The sequence below is a fragment of the Prionailurus bengalensis genome, chromosome C1 (genome assembly GCF_016509475.1).
Source record: "Prionailurus bengalensis isolate Pbe53 chromosome C1, Fcat_Pben_1.1_paternal_pri, whole genome shotgun sequence".
Lineage (NCBI taxonomy): Eukaryota > Metazoa > Chordata > Mammalia > Carnivora > Felidae > Prionailurus > Prionailurus bengalensis.
Window position 1 is genome coordinate 154,364,097 of NC_057345.1, and position 15,918 is coordinate 154,380,014.

Consider the following 15,918-nt stretch of genomic DNA (forward strand, 5'->3'; position numbering starts at 1 on the left):
TTTGAAGGACCAGATTTGTTTCTACAGAAAATGAGATACAGAAGAACATGTAAGAATGGACGAAGATATCAAACAGAACTGCCCACTAAAGTGGATTTCATTCCAAAGAATATACAAATGTGACTGCCAATAGGATTTCTGATTCTCAAATTCTGCCTATGCCATACAAAGGTGAGGGGTCTTTCTGCCCCAGTTTATATAGAGATCATTTCAAAGAGGGCTTTTGGAGCTGTGAAACCAAGAGCTCTTAACTCTATGACTAAAGGTTGAAGGTCTCCATAGGATGCCATAGTCATTAAATAGCGCTGTTTTTCTGAGGAAATATAAGATGTAGCCACTCCTATAATCATAAAAGTTCATGGTAGTTCATTCATAATAACCCATGATTGGTGATCCGGGAGAGTAAGCATGTTCCAAAGTTAAATAATATATCATCACTTTCATGCCCCATTACACATACCAATAGTGGATAGGCAGAAGATGGCTGTATCACCATACCTAGATAATTGGGGTTCACATCAGAACCTAAACATTAACAGTTTCTTATCTGTTTCTCTAAGTCACTTCTCAGATGTGCTAACAAAGACCAAAATTGTCCAATGTGGATCACACTTTCCTGTTGGAGGAGGTCATTGAGAAGGCATGACCCCTGGCTGACATTTGACCTGGTTCCAGGCAATAAGAGCAGAGGCTCCCCCGCCTCCCCTTTCCTTGGAAGGTATGTTCCACCCACTGTTCCCACACTAGGAGCCACTACAAGGATGCAGCCTTGAGAGTAATGTGTTATTGAGACCATCTGGACTGTGTACATGACTGAATCCCATTAAGGCCTCTATAAAAATAAATTATGATTCTGCAAGGTGGGTACAAAGATCTCATTTTGCACAGCCCAAGGCAAGCATCAAATGGAAGTTCCCTTACTTCTTAAAACTGCCACCTATCAATCCAGAGAGGCCTGCCTCTGTCTTCGTCCTTGCCTTGCTCTCCACATTCCGAATTTCAGGGGCCAGCTCTGAATTTCACCTGGGGAACTCCTGAGGTTGAGAACCAACATTCCATTATAGCCACCAAGTCAGCTTCTCCCTGCTCATGGCTCTAAGGATGATTAAAGTCCAAGTAGCAGAATGAGACAGAAACAGAAACCCCACAATATCCAGAAACTTGACATTTTCAGTGAAGAAGTACAAAAGAACTGCATCTTAATTATCCATGGCATGAAATCCCCCTTATCCACCCCCCAACCTGCTTGGCTTGGCAGAATTTCTGCTTTATCCCTTCCTGGGGGAGCCCAGGACTGCTCCCTGGAAAGGCCAGCACAGTTCAGAAACACAGGGACAGTTCCCAACAGAAACACAAGCAGGATGATGAGAAGCCCACCTCCAGCCATGTGGTTCCTGGTGTTCAGGTCAGCAGGCTTCCCTGCCTTCCACACACCACATGGTGTTTGGGGGACCAGCACTATAATGCTGAGTGCACTATTTACTGGTTAGATTCTAAGTGGTCTTCCCACTAACTGAAGGCTAATCAAATGCCTTAGAAATAAAGCACTGTGTCCTTCTGCTCTTTAAGCTTCAGATACTGCAGATATGGAGTCAGCTGCTTTGATGGAGACTTGGGCTAATTTGATTCTATCACTATTTTCTGGCCATCTCGTTATTGTGCTCCCACCCCTATCTAGTATCTTACCTGAGCACACGTGCGCACACACACACACACACACACACTCACCCCTTTTCTTTTACTCCATCTATCTCCAAGTGTTTAAGTGGGATGAAAGTGTGCTGGCTAAACCAGGCTGGGGCTGGGACAGCTCAGGCTGTCACAGAGCTATCTCCCCCTGACATATAAGTCGGCCAAATTGCCACAGCCAAGTAGCAATCATCTGTCTGTTCCCTTGTCTCCTCGGAGCAGAGGCTGATGTTCAGGGTGGTTTTAGAATATGGACAGGGGTCTCCACAGCCAGGGAAAGACATCTGACACCTTCCCCTCCCATCCCCCAACCCGTGTTCTGCAGCTGTGACTCCTCTAAGGCTTGAATGCAGGTCTCCAGAGGTGGAGGCAGCATGGATTAGCCATGCCTTGCCCACAGCGCAGTATAATATTAATTAGTCACCTTCCTTATTATTCAGTCAAAATATCCCAGACTGAAATAAATTACATTCTTAGCACATCTTTCACACCCCTGGATCAAGTCTTGCAAGGGTTTTCTTTTATTATTTATAAGATCATGTGCTGTCTTCCTGCGGAAAATGAGATGGTCTGCATGAGGAAAAAGGTAAAAGAAATGCAGAGAAATGAAACAATCAGATATTCCCTAATGATATTTAAAAATAGAAAATTTGCTACTGTTACATACAGCATGTTCCATCTTTTGAGATTTAATGGCTCTCTTGTGGTTTAATGGAGAATTACTTTCAGTAATTGATTATTAAAATTTAAAATTGCTAACCATCTTCATTATTAGATGAGCGAACATGTTATCCTTGTAATTAAAAAAGCCCGAGACTCACTTTCATCCTGTTGACAGAGCGGGCAGACCGTCTCCGCACTCAGACTTGATGGTTTCAGGCTTCTTGTTTGACAAAAATAGCCAGCCAGTCATTTGATGATGAAAATGCAGAACATCCACAGAGACTGAGCAGAAAATATAATGAACAAAAAATAAAATAATAAAAAGCCCTACAAGCTAATTAAAGTTTTCAGTCCCGACTCATTAAATGCTCTGCATCACTTATGTGAGATTTCAGTGTGCTGTGCTCAGGTAGCACGGGGCACTGTCACGTTACTGCAGCCTTCCTCGACATGCCTTCAGAAAGCCTAACAACCTTTCCTTCTCCACCTGCGACAGCGCCTGCCCTCTCGCCTCTCACCTCAACACGTTACCATTACAAGTTGTGGGTTTCGGCGACATGCCACACAGATGGGGTACTGGGAAAATGCACTGAGATTTCCTGCTCTCTCTCCAATGTGTTCGGGGTATTTCTAGACTGGCACAGAGTGCTCCGAGGATGATGCACTCTGCTGAGTCCAAACAGTGGTACCCCACCAAGTGGGACTTGACCGAGTCCTACATCCTAAGAGAGAAGGCTTTATCAGTCAGTTATCCACACACTGGAGGATGTGTGAGGTGAGAGATTTGCCTTTTTTATGGGACTTGCATCTCTTTCCACGTTTTCATCATAGTAGAGTGCTCATTTTGAGAAGGCAGCCCTTAGTGATCACCACAAGGAAATCTTATAACTGTCAACAGAAGAGCCCATCAGAGGGGACGTTGTTCACAACTCAAGCATTAGACAGGTGTCAGTCTTCAGGAGAGGAGAATCCATCAGGCTTGAGAAGCACAAATGTGAGTGCATCAAAGATTTTTGTACATGAAGATTTATTCTTAAAATGAAGGAAAGCCATCTGAATATCAGCATTCCTATACAGTGTCCATTGCTTAGCTCATAAAATCCATGACCAAATGTCAGGTTTTGTGTTTTTTTTTAAATTGACTGATCGATGACTTGCCAATATTTTCTTAAGATTCAGACCCTCAAGGATGTCCTCTCTGCTTCAACCCAGCCAACCTTGATTATTCCTTAACACAAATTACCACCCTACCCTTTGTCCACACTCATGACTATGATGTCACTGGTCAATATTTAGACTCTGCTGTAAAACTGTTCTCATGTACTTGTCCTTGTGTTTGTCTTCCCAATTAGATTACATGAGCCTCAAGGGTAAGAGCAATTTCTTTTATTTCTTTTGCTATTTTCACTTACCTGCATAGCCTTTTACGTGACGTCCAGCTCAGCAGACATCAGGTATACCACTCATCTTATTTGCTTTCTGGGTTAGATATGAGAATTTGACCAGAAGTTGAGATATCTAACACTAATTAACTGTAATCCTGAATTTACAATTCAGTCTTTTTCAACCACGAAACAATTTTCTCAATTCTCCCACCAATGTTACATGGCTAGGTGTATCCTAGATGCATGTGAGATAAGCAAATTAATTACATACAATGAGCATTAGAGCTTAATTCTCAAAACTTCTTGAGAAAGACTGGTCAAGATTGGTTTTCCAGATTACCCACAGTAAGATCACAAGGTCTAATAAGACAATTCCTTTACTCTTCCATAGTCTTTCTGGCTTTGATGGTGTAATGACTTCCCTTTTGGAATGTAAAGAGCCAACCAATTTTTAAGGCTGTCTCATGTGAGAACACCTCATAATCGCTTTGGTATGCCCAAGCACCATGGTACCTTATTTGTGTTAATGACACATACTTTCACCCTCTATTAGGTTATATGCATTCTGGTAATATAATTCACATGTAAACATTTTTCTATCCTTCACAGCACTTTGTACCTTTTAATGTGTGAGAGATTACAGTACATATTAATTAACTAACCAAATGAATGAGTAGATGAAACCAAGAGAATGCACTACTCCTGGATTTTTTTTCCATTTCCTAAAGTTCTTTCTTAAATTTATTTATTTATTTATTTATTTATTTATTTATTTATTTATTTAATGTTTATTAATTTTTGAGAGAGGGGAGGAGCAGAGACAGAGGTACAGAGTTTCCAATGTGGGCTCTGCACCGACAGCAGAGAGAGCCCGACGCAGGGCTTGAACTCACAAACCGTGAGATCATAACCTGGCCAAAGTCAGACGCTTAACTGACTGAGCCACCCTGGCTCTTAAATTTAAATATGAATGAAAGTAGCTACCCAATACTAGTGTACTGATTAAAGATCTACAGAAATTTCTTCCTCATATGGGCCTCAAAGACTTAAGTCCACAAACTTCATCTCAGTTGCCAGTGATTCCTTAGTGTCAGTTTCTCAGGCATCACCTCGGAGTCATCCTGGGCTTCTCTCTTTCTCTCACACTCCTTATTTGATCCATCAACAGAAAGTGTCAGCTCTTCTGTTGGAACAGATCCAGACCATCGCTCACCGTCTCTACCACTACCACCTGTTCCAAGATGCCATCACCTATGCCCTAGATTATTCTATTTGCCCCCGGCAGCTCTGTTTACCACCAGAGATGTTCTGTTCAACGTCATTTGGTTCAAGTCGTTTGTCTGCCCACACCCTCCAATGATTCCTGATTTCATTACAATGGCCTACCAAATCCTACAGCGTCTGCCTGCCTCTCCTCAACTTTCATCTCATCTTCCACAACCCTCCGCTCCCTGGCTGTCACCAGGCATTTTGGCATTCTTGCTCTTTCTCCAACCAGGCACTCTCCAGCCTCAAGAAATGCCCTGCAGTTACTCCTCCTTCATCCTGAATTACTTTGCGCCAACAGAGATGGGAACGGGACCTTGCTCACTTTCTTCAGATTGCAGTCCATATGACACTGCCCTATTAAGACCTTCAGAGAGGTTTAAATCTACAACTAGTTTAACCCAGTTAATTTATCAAGGCAGTTTTAAAGTGGAGAAATTACAAAGATTGCAAACTGTTGATGGAATATCATCGTCGCAGGGGAAAATCAAACACGGGCACAGTTTGGGTGCATGATGTGGGCACATGATGGAGGAATGCTGTGGCTTTCTGCCAGGGGACCACTGAAAATGCATTTCCCGCTGTAGTTTCTTTCTATCTCATCCCTTTATCTTCTACGGAAGGCGAGGATGCCTAAGAAGGGGTCCCACAAGGTTATTGACTACCAATTGAAATGGCTTAGACCATCCAAATTAGCTTCGAACATTGATTCTATTGAGCCTGTTTTTCTATATGGAACAGGGCTCTTGAAGGAAGAAGGAAAGGAATGCAAAAAGTAAAAGAAAGAAAGATATTCTCATTGACTACTTTGTAATCAGACAAATCAGGCTGATGCCAAAAATTCAAAGATTTCACCCACACTTTTGTTTTTGTTTGTGCTCTTATCTTTTTTTTTCAATGGTTCATCTCACACATTATAATGTCCTGGCAGCAATATAGCTGATAACAGCCTGTTGGCATTAAAACAATTTCTGGAATATATTTCAGTTTTTGCCAAATTCTTACGACCTAACACGTTATGGAACCTGGACCAAAGCTAATTTTTGTGGTGGAAGGAAAGACGTTGTAACTTTCCCTGATGAGAGGTTTCATATGTTTTTTTTTTTAAAGGGTTACCCAAGGATCCCTGAAAATTGGATCTGGATGGAATGTTGGCTGAGCCACCCCTTTATTTTAAAGATAAGGGTGGAAAGACTTGGTGAGATTAAATGATTTGCCCAAGGCATAAGATTTGTTACCAACAAGCTGGGAATAAAACTCCATCTTCTTGGCATTCGTTGTTCCTTCTGCCTTGCTGTGTTTGTACCTTTTTGATGATTGTGCCATTCTGGCACTCACAAGGAAAATCAACTAATGTCAGCTGTGCCACAAAGGAAGTTGTAATCCAAAAGTTGAAACCAAATAGATAACATGAAAATAAACATAGTCATAATTATGATGAAATATAATTTTTTAGTTTACAATTTATAATCTTCAAAGTATTTTCATATCTACTGTCTCATTTTATCCTCAAAGGAACATTGTACAAATTATATAATAGGAAACATTGCATGAATATTAATAGATAACATTTGAATACTCCCATGAGCTCCTTGCAGAATGGTCAGGAGAGAGAAGTCACTGTGGTTTCTTACATGTATGAATGAGATGGTTCTTTCGCCATACATGCTGGAAGCCACTAAATTAGTTTTGTGGATCAACTTTTATATCTTTTGTGGCTATAGATACATCTATATCTATCTATAGACATATACACACATGCATATAAGTATGTGTATATATACATATACATGTGTGTATAATATATATATTTATATACGGATACATATAGATGCATATAATTTCTCTTCGCTGTTCTTACAGTCATATTTGGACTCCACTAATGCTCCTTGCTATATTCCGTGTGTCAGCACTGACGAAAGCCGTCTCGGGTCTGTGGAAATGGCAGAGAGTGAATAATTAAGATCAGGCATCAAGACATTGACATGTCATTCACTGGTAACACAGAGGGACGGGATGCCAATAGTACTTTCTAAATATGCCACCAAGGGAGGGATTTCCTAGATCCTTAATAGAATTGGCCCCCATGCATAATGGATACTACCAGCCAGTACCTGCTTTCCACTGCAGAGCTTATGTCAAAATTATGAAGGGAAAAGGGAAGAAAAGGATATTGTTCATTTGCTTATGGAGAGACAACTGTCTATTTTGTGAAATTTGAATGGAGTCAGGCAGGGCCTCTGGCCAAAAGTATATCCCTCAATGCTTGTCACACTGCCTGAAATCCCACCATTATCGACTCAGTCCTTTGTGTCTTGAATCTTTTTCAGGCCTTAAGCAAACCCATTAAAATGCATATACTCTTAAAAGGGCCACAATATTCGCACAGATTAGGCCCTTAATTAATGGAGCTCAGGGTAAGCCAGGGATAAGGAGAGTGACAGTAGAGGAGTGTTTTTAAAATAATACAACACAAATGTATTTCCAGATATGGAAGACTTGCCCGGGGCCATTATACCTATCAGAATGTTGAGTGGGACTTTTCTGTTTGCCTCCAAATGGGCACTCGGGTCCACAGTTCAAAATAACAGACAAAAAATGCTCAAATTGTAAAGGGAATCACCAACAATCGGGGCCAGGGAGTCTGATCCCAGCACTGCAGGAGTTTGGCACGCTTAACAAATAACTGGAACCTGGCTTTTAGAAGGGGACCCAAAGCAGATCCCTTATAAAATTTTAAGCCTGTTTACCTTACTGGTAGGGGGGAAGGTCCTGGGTTTTTGAAAACTTACCTTAGGTCTGAGATATTGCATACCTACCAACAAGTTACAAAAGCTGCTTACACAATGGTGTAACCCCCCTCCCTTTTTTTCTTTTTTTTTCTCCTCATAAAAGTCAATGTCATGATAGATTCACCACCAGGGAAGACCTAATTCTAACTGACTCAGTATCATTGATGCTCAGTTTCCTAAAGTCTACTCGGTGTAACTAACATGTAAGAGCTTAGATGATAGTCAGTTAAATAATTTTCTGTGAGATTAAGAAGGGAAGGTGGAAAAACACTATGACAACCCCACGAGGGGGGACCGGCAGCAACGTGCTCACGAGAGCGGCTGTGACCACCACCCATCCCACACTGCCCCACGCACGCCAGTCCACTGTGCTTTCCAGGACAAGCCAAAAAACAGCGCCCTTTCGTTTTATGTCATCTGTTCATTTAATGACTGTTAAGTAGGGAGGAAAGGGTCACCCAGATCCTAGGAAACTGTACTTATGATTGGATAACACCTCAGCCAGGTTTGAAACACCTCATAATGTCACAGAGTAAAAGGGAGGGGGTAGAGAAAATCCAAAATGCAATGGAACCTAACACGTATTCTTTCTGGCAACCCCCCCTCAGTCAGACGGAGCTGAGATGCATCCTGAGAAGCAGCAGCTCGTTGGAAGAGATGTTCTACGACCCCGAAGGGGACAGTACTGCCACTAGGGACAGATTCTACAAACCTAGATAGACAGAGTGGGGAAAGGCTCTATTTGCTCAGTGGACTTTCCTGACACTTCCATAAATGTCAATAAACACCAGTCTGAGGAGTAGATGATGTTCCAATATATTCTGGTATAAAAGTTGTAACCAGAAGAGTCTTAAAATAAGAGTGCTGGAGGGAAGCGTGGAAGTCTGTTGAGGAAGACCAGGCCATTCTCGAAGGCAGCATGTAGCTGCAGAGGGGGCTTGAATCCCCCGGAGCCCATCAAATCATCTGTTTCATTGACACAATTATTAAATCATTGATTAGTGTGCTGAGTGGTCGGTATCGCTTGTCTTTATTACAGGTGAATTGTAGCCATTGCCAGCTGTTTCCACGGCAAGTTCTTCAGCTACAGAAAAGCTGGCATTGTGCCCAGACGCAGCCTGGGAGCCCCACGGCTTCAAAGTGTTTTTTCTTTCCCCCAGCCAGTGCTTCCCCCTGTCATTACATGGCTTCCCTGTGCTCTCATCATGCCAACAATAGAATCCATAAAACCAAACACAGAAACAAAGAGGTAACTTATTGGCAACTAATGAAACACAGAGAGATTGTTCGAGCAGGGTAAATGCGAGAAGCCTTTGAACCAGTTTAAACGATCTGCTTGTGTTCCATCGCCCCATGGTTAACGCAGGCGTGAAGGCAAGGGTCTCAGTCTCCTAAAAATTACCCCCATCGTTGCCTTAAAGGCCTGCTCTCTCGTTGCTTCTCATCTCAAACTCTTTTTTGGAGTACTGATTTGCTTTCCGGCCACTTGTCCAACTTCTACCCATCTATCAGGGCTGGTTTGTCTCCCAGATTTCTAAGAAACTTTCCCTGACCACGCAGACTCAGCTGAGTTTTCCTTTCTTCTCACTCCTCCATTAACTTAGGTGTGTGCCAGCAGGTGCTGGGGCAAATATGGGAAATTTCGAGAACGTATGGTACATCACAAAAAAACCAAGGCACTCCATTCCTCTGATCCGATATGTCCTGTCTCAGAAACTCTCTCCTTTTTTAAGTTTTTTTAAATGTGTATTTATTTTTGACAGAGAGAGAGAGAGAGAGAGAGAGACAGAGCGTGAGCGGGGGAGGGGCAAAGAGAGAGGGAGACAGAATCTGAAGCAGGCTCTAAGCTGTCAGCACAGAGCCCGACGCGGGGCTTGAACCCACAGACCGAAAGATCATGACCTGAGCTGAAGTCAGACACTCAACCTACTGAGCCACCCAGGCACCCCAGAAACTCTCTTAATCAACACTCCAATTAGCTCCGTCAATTCCTCAGCATCAGCAGGTGAGATGAAACCTATTTGCCATCCTTGGTGCTGAGAAAATAGGACAGACCTTGTGTCAGATGAACCAGGATTCAAACCTCTGATAGGAGCTTTACTAGATATGCAACAATGGTATCTTTTTTTTAATGCCTTGAGACATTAAGAGTTATGCCCAGTGCCTGGTACAGTATGCATCTGACATACAAATATTTCCTAATCCCATCTTCTCTGTCAAGTAGACTGTAAGTTCCTTGAGAACCAGGCTACAGAAGTTTCTCTATGCTAAGGCTAACGCAGTCTACATAAACTGTAATTTGGGGACCTTTTTCCTGAAACAGTAGGCATGTAGACTAGAAGACATTTAGGTAATTTTCTGAATGGAAAGTGGGGATTACTGAGCTAACACATTCAGGTAGTTGGTTCCGGCATTCTCTGTAGATTCTATATTATGAAAAAGCTATAGAATTAAGTAAGGTCCTATCCATTGTGGGCCCAGATATATCACAACTTTATCATCCGCTTACAGATTCCTGTCTGAGAATTCTGATGCATTCTTTTAATGCCAGGAGATGAGCATCCCGGTTTGATCAGGCCCAGCTTTGACAAGTGGTAAGTGAGAACACATCTACCACAGTTAGCTGATGCCTTCTGCCAAACTGTGTTTGAGAACCATTTTGAAAGGGGATTGGAGTTAGCACAGATATCAGGTTGTTCTCCTTCAGAGAAGAACGAACTTATCACGGATTTGAAATTGCACAGAGCAGCAGGATTTTTTTTTTTTTTTTTACTGCTTTCCTGCCAACTCCCACACGGTGTGTCATTAAACGGGCAGGTTACTGTATATGGTCCAAAATATATTAGAGATCAATGCCTTTAGTTCAAACTCTGTCTTTTGAAATCCAGCTTGTGAGACAAATAACATTTCAAAATTTCCAAGTTAAAAGTCCCCCTTGTTTCAACATATAGTAAATGCAAAACCGCCAGTCACTGAGAAACAAATAGATTAAATAATCCTAGAATCATAGAATTTTCAGGGCTGGTAGGGACCTCAGAGATCATCCAGTCCAACCCCCATCATTTTAACAGATGAGGAGACTGATGTTAGTGGAGGATTATAGCCTCAGGGTAAAACAGAGTTCATTAACTATCTTAGAAAGGACTTATTTTTGTTGTTAGGATAAATGATTCAGTGATTCCAGTTTAATATCTCCTTTATTCAGAAAGTTTACCATTCGCCTTCTCTTTTGTCCGTGTAACCATGACAATTGCTGGGAGTAATGTAGCTATCAGTGTAAAAATAGCTTCATTAGCATCAACAAGGAGCTCGCCAATCAGCTTGGACCTATGAAAAGGCTGATAACCACCTTTCCTGTCTCCCTGTTTGCAGCACACGTGCTCTCCTCACTCCTTGCTTAGTCTTGGCTTTTCCCTCTTCTGAGGCTCTGTTCGTCACAGTTTGACAGCTGGGATTTACAAGTGGAATCCTACCTGGGAAAGCCCTGTTCTCAAGCTGGCTCAACTGGATCTTGCCCTGGGATTTCTGGCCTGCCTCTGCTTTCGAGAACCCCTAATGTCAGTCTAAAGTGAAAAAAAAAAAAAAGAAAGCAAGCAAGCAAGCAAGAAAGAAAGAAAGAAAGAAAGAAAGAAAAAAAAAGTGAACATTCTCCCTCTGTGTATACAACAGAGAGCAGAGAAAAGTTAGATATAATTTAGGAATGGACACAGTCGTTAACAGGAATTCTTTAGAGAGGGTTTGGTGTTTGTTTTGGGTTCTTCATTTCATTTTTCTGCTGCCACTCCTCACCCCACCATGAGCGATTTGATGATTTATACTAATTTCTATAGGTTTGTATGAAATAGACAATTTTGTCAACGTATTTTCATCGCATACATCCCTCCCCCACCCCCCCCAAAAAATGTAAACTGGGACACAAAATTAGCAAAGGGTAGAGAGGGGCTTTAGACTCATTTTAGGTCATTGGTGAAATTCATTTTGGCTATATTTCACTAAAAGAAAACTAAACTGAGTTGTCCAGTTGAACCACATGGAAGGAGGCGACACTGATGGCATGGAGCTCAGCAAACTGCGTAGAGATTAAAAGGTTATGAAATATGCCATTGTCTTAAAAGTAGATAAATGGATCAATGGAGCAGAATGGAGAGTCCAGAAATAAACCCATACATATATGATCAATTGATTTCTGGCAAAGGTGCAAAGGCAATTCAGTGCAGAAAAAAGGAGTGTTTTCAGCAGATGGTACTGGGGCAACCAAATATTCGTATCCCAAAAGATGAACGTTGATCTCCATCTTTCACCACATTGCGTAAAAATTTTTACGCAAAACAGATCATAGACCAAAGGGTGGAACATAAACCTATAAAATTTCTAGACAGAAACACAGGGAACAGTTTGAAAACTTGAGTTAGGCAAAGATCCATAAAAGATAAAATTGACAAATTAGACTTCATTAAAATTAAGAGCTTCCCTTTAAGACGCTGTAAAGGGAATGAAAAGACAACCACAGACAGGGAAAAAATATTTACAAAGCACATTTCTGATACAGGATTTCTTTCAAAATATCTAAATCACCCTCAAGATTCAATAACAAGAAAACAGTTCAATATAAAAAGGGGAGCAAAATATTTACATCGCCACTTCATCAAAGAGATTATTAAGGATGTCAGAGAAGCACATGACAATCATTACAGAAATTGAAATCAGAATGAGGTACCACTATATCACTCTTTAAATGGCTGAAATGAAAAAACATTGACCATACCCAGTGCTAGTAAAAATATAGAGCAACTAGAACTCTCATATACTGAGAAAGATAATATGAAATGGCACAACCTCTAAGGAAACAATTTGGTAATTAGCTTAAAAGTTGAACATACCTTTACCATGAGATCTAGCCATTGTGCTCCTCGATATTTCCCCCAAGAGAAATGAAAGCATATGTCCGTACAAAGACTTATATTTTTTAATGGTCATAACAAAGGTCTTTGTAATAGCCCAAACTGGAAACAATCCAAGTGTTCATCGACAGGTGAATTGATTTAAAAAACTTGTGTTAGGGGCGCCTGGGTGGTGCAGTCGGTTGAGCGTCCGACTTCAGCCAGGTCACGATCTCGCGGTCCGGGAGTTCGAGCCCCACGTCGGGCTCTGGGCTGATGGCTCAGAGCCTGGAGCCTGTTTCCGATTCTGTGTCTCCCTCTCTCTCTGCCCCTCGCCCGTTCATGCTCTGTCTCTCTCTGTCCCAAAAATAAATAAACGTTGAAAAAAAAATTAAAAAAAAAAAACTTGTGTTATATCTGTAAAAAAGAATATTACTCAGCAAGAAAAAAGAATAAATTACTGATGTATACAATAAGGTGGATGCTGTCCGGGGAGAAAAATATCTTCATTGGGGTCAAAATGCTTCTGTTGAAATAAGACTTAAAATACTTATGTTGAGTGAAAGAAACCAGATCAAAACAACACCAAAAAAGAAAGAGTACCTATTGTATGATTCCATTTATATAAGATCCTAGAAAATGCAAATTAATCTGCAGTGACAAACAGCAGATCACTGGCTGTTGGGGATGGGGAGGAAGTTTGGTGGGGGTAGAGGGTGGGAGGGTAATGGAAGGGAATACAAAAGGGCACAAGGAAACTTTTGGGGTTGATGGATATGCTTATTATTCTGATTGTGATGAAGGTTTTATGAGTGTAAACAAATCTCAAAATGCATCTAATTTTACAGTTGTTAAAAAGGAGAGGTAATAAAAATAAATCTACCATGGACAAATTTATTGATACGATTCTCTTTAATGATTATAGAATGCCACTTTTGAATACATGAGTCAAGAAGAAGTGTATGAAGGAAACATGGCTAAAGAATCTTGAGTGTAAGGGTCATGTAATATCACCAGTTTAGGTATCTGAGATCCCTTATTTCAGCTTAATTTGGGAAACGCAGCTTCTGAAGGCAGCAATCTTTCCAACTGTTCATTTCTTTTTTATTTTTAATTTTCTTTCCTTTTTTGTGTTTTATTTATTTTTGAGATACTGTAAGCAGGGGAGGGGCAGAGAGAGGGGGACAGAGGATCTGAAGCAGGCTCTGTGCTGACAGCAGCAAGCCTAATGTGGGGCTCGAACTCACGAACCGCAAGAACATGACCTGGGCCAAAGTTGGAAGCTCAACCTACTGAGCCAGCTAGATGCCCTTCCAATTGTTTCTTTCTTTAATTTATCCTCACCACTTAAGCATTATCCTCCACTTGCATTTTACCAAGCACTTTACATGAATTTTCTCATTTAACCCTCCCAGCAAGTGTTACTGTACCCATTCCACAGATGAGGAAACTGGGGCTTGAGTAGTTAAGTAACAGACTCAAAGTTATACAACCAGTAAATGTTTGGTGGAACCAGGATTCAGAAGCAAGTCGATTATAAAACCCCATGCCCTAAAAAGTTGTTACTTATACAAAAGATAGGAGGGGTATGTTGGGTGTGAAAATAACATCGAGTTATTTTCACTCAATTAACCTATACCCTTAAAGGGCTACCTCGCTCAAGTTTACAATCTCTTCTTCACACAGTTCAACAAAATATATCCTACTCTAAAATCCTTAGCAGAGTTGACACTTCAGGGCATGGGTAGACTGGGGAAAAGCTTGCTTCTCCCTGATAACAGAATTGAATGATCTATGAAATAGTGAATGAAGGGAAGTAGAGATAAGTAAATACAGATTAGTAAGATAGAGAGGAGACCTAGAACCACTGAAGGATTTCATGTACAGCTGCGCAGTTTGTTCACTGTACAAAGGCATGTGGCTGAAGAGGTAAATGGGAATTTGCACCCCGACTTCATTCACCAAGCCTGGGCTTGTGTCCTCACCAGGGCTTCACTGACAGAGGAAAGGAACTTTAAAAAACATTTACACAAAGCTGCAACATGAGTTAAGAGTGGCCTTGATAAACAGATTTCCTTTGTTTGTCTTTTGTTCTTTTACTCTCTTCCAAACTCATGGCATTTTATTACCGCTCTGGATTTTGCATTATTCATGTCAAATAATCTGCTAAATAATATGTCCTAGAAGGCACGATCCGAGTCAAGGTAGCCCACATAAAAAAGAAAAAATAATGGCATAAATGATAAATGAAATAAAGATTTTTAAAGAAATTTTATGGTATTTAATTAATCTACCAGTTTTACTAAGTTGCTTTCAAGTGAAATGGCTCTTTACCAGCGCCTTTTGAAAAGGTTAGAAGTGAATTCCCTGAGCTACAATCATTAGCATATAGATGTCTCTAAGTGTTAATTTCTGTTTTCACTGAATGAATGTAATTTAAAATGAGGCCCTTTCAAATCAGTTAACTTCGGCCATTTGAGAAAGATAAGAAAAATGGACTCAAGCATGAACCCCCAGCAGAACCTGCTTCTTTGGGATAAGTACTACATGCCACAGCCACGCGCTACTTTGGGAAATTACAGACCTGTTCAAAAAGAGAAAGAGGGTTTGAGGTGAGCAGGTTAAAAGGACCCCAAACATTTGCTTTCGATTTAGCTAATCAAGAAGAGGAAATTGAAAATGAATGAGGAAATCAATTTTGAAAAATATGGAGTTGTGTCTCTCTGGAAAAACCCAGGAACGTTGCTGAAGGAATCCTTCAACATCACCTTTTTATTTGTGCCCAGCACCTGGCACACGGAAGCTATGCAGCACATTTTTGGTGAGTTGGGTTGTGTTATCTTACGCGGAAATGTACGTCTAATAATGATCTCGGAGATCATTTAGTCCTTTATTTTACTCATAGTCCTCTTACAACCCCTTCTTTTTCTAGCGATAACTCTAAAAGGTAGAAATCGGATCCCGTCAGTCCTGCACTTAACGACACTCCAGCGATTCCCTTGCTTTTTCTTAGAATAAAATTCAAACTCTTTTGCACGGCCCATCAGACCCTCTATGATCTGTCTTTGTGGCCTGCCCTCACTCTCATCCTCACCGGGCCGGCCACACTGGTTTCCCAAAGTCTCTCACACACAGCTCTGTGCTACCTGGAGTCCTACTCTAACCCCTGTCTGAATGGAACGCTCTTCTTCCAACTCTGTGGCGGGCAACTCATCACCATTCCTCTAGGCCTCAGGTCAAATG

At 41.2% G+C, this 15,918-nt stretch overlaps 1 non-coding gene across 1 annotated transcript; it reads left to right on the top strand.

Annotated features, from left to right (window-relative positions):
* Positions 1–202: 202 nt before the first annotated feature.
* On the top strand, positions 203–329 carry LOC122482355. The gene has a single exon (XR_006297141.1). It is a non-coding gene; the product is annotated as a small nucleolar RNA SNORA25 (small nucleolar RNA).
* Positions 330–15,918: the final 15,589 nt, after the last annotated feature.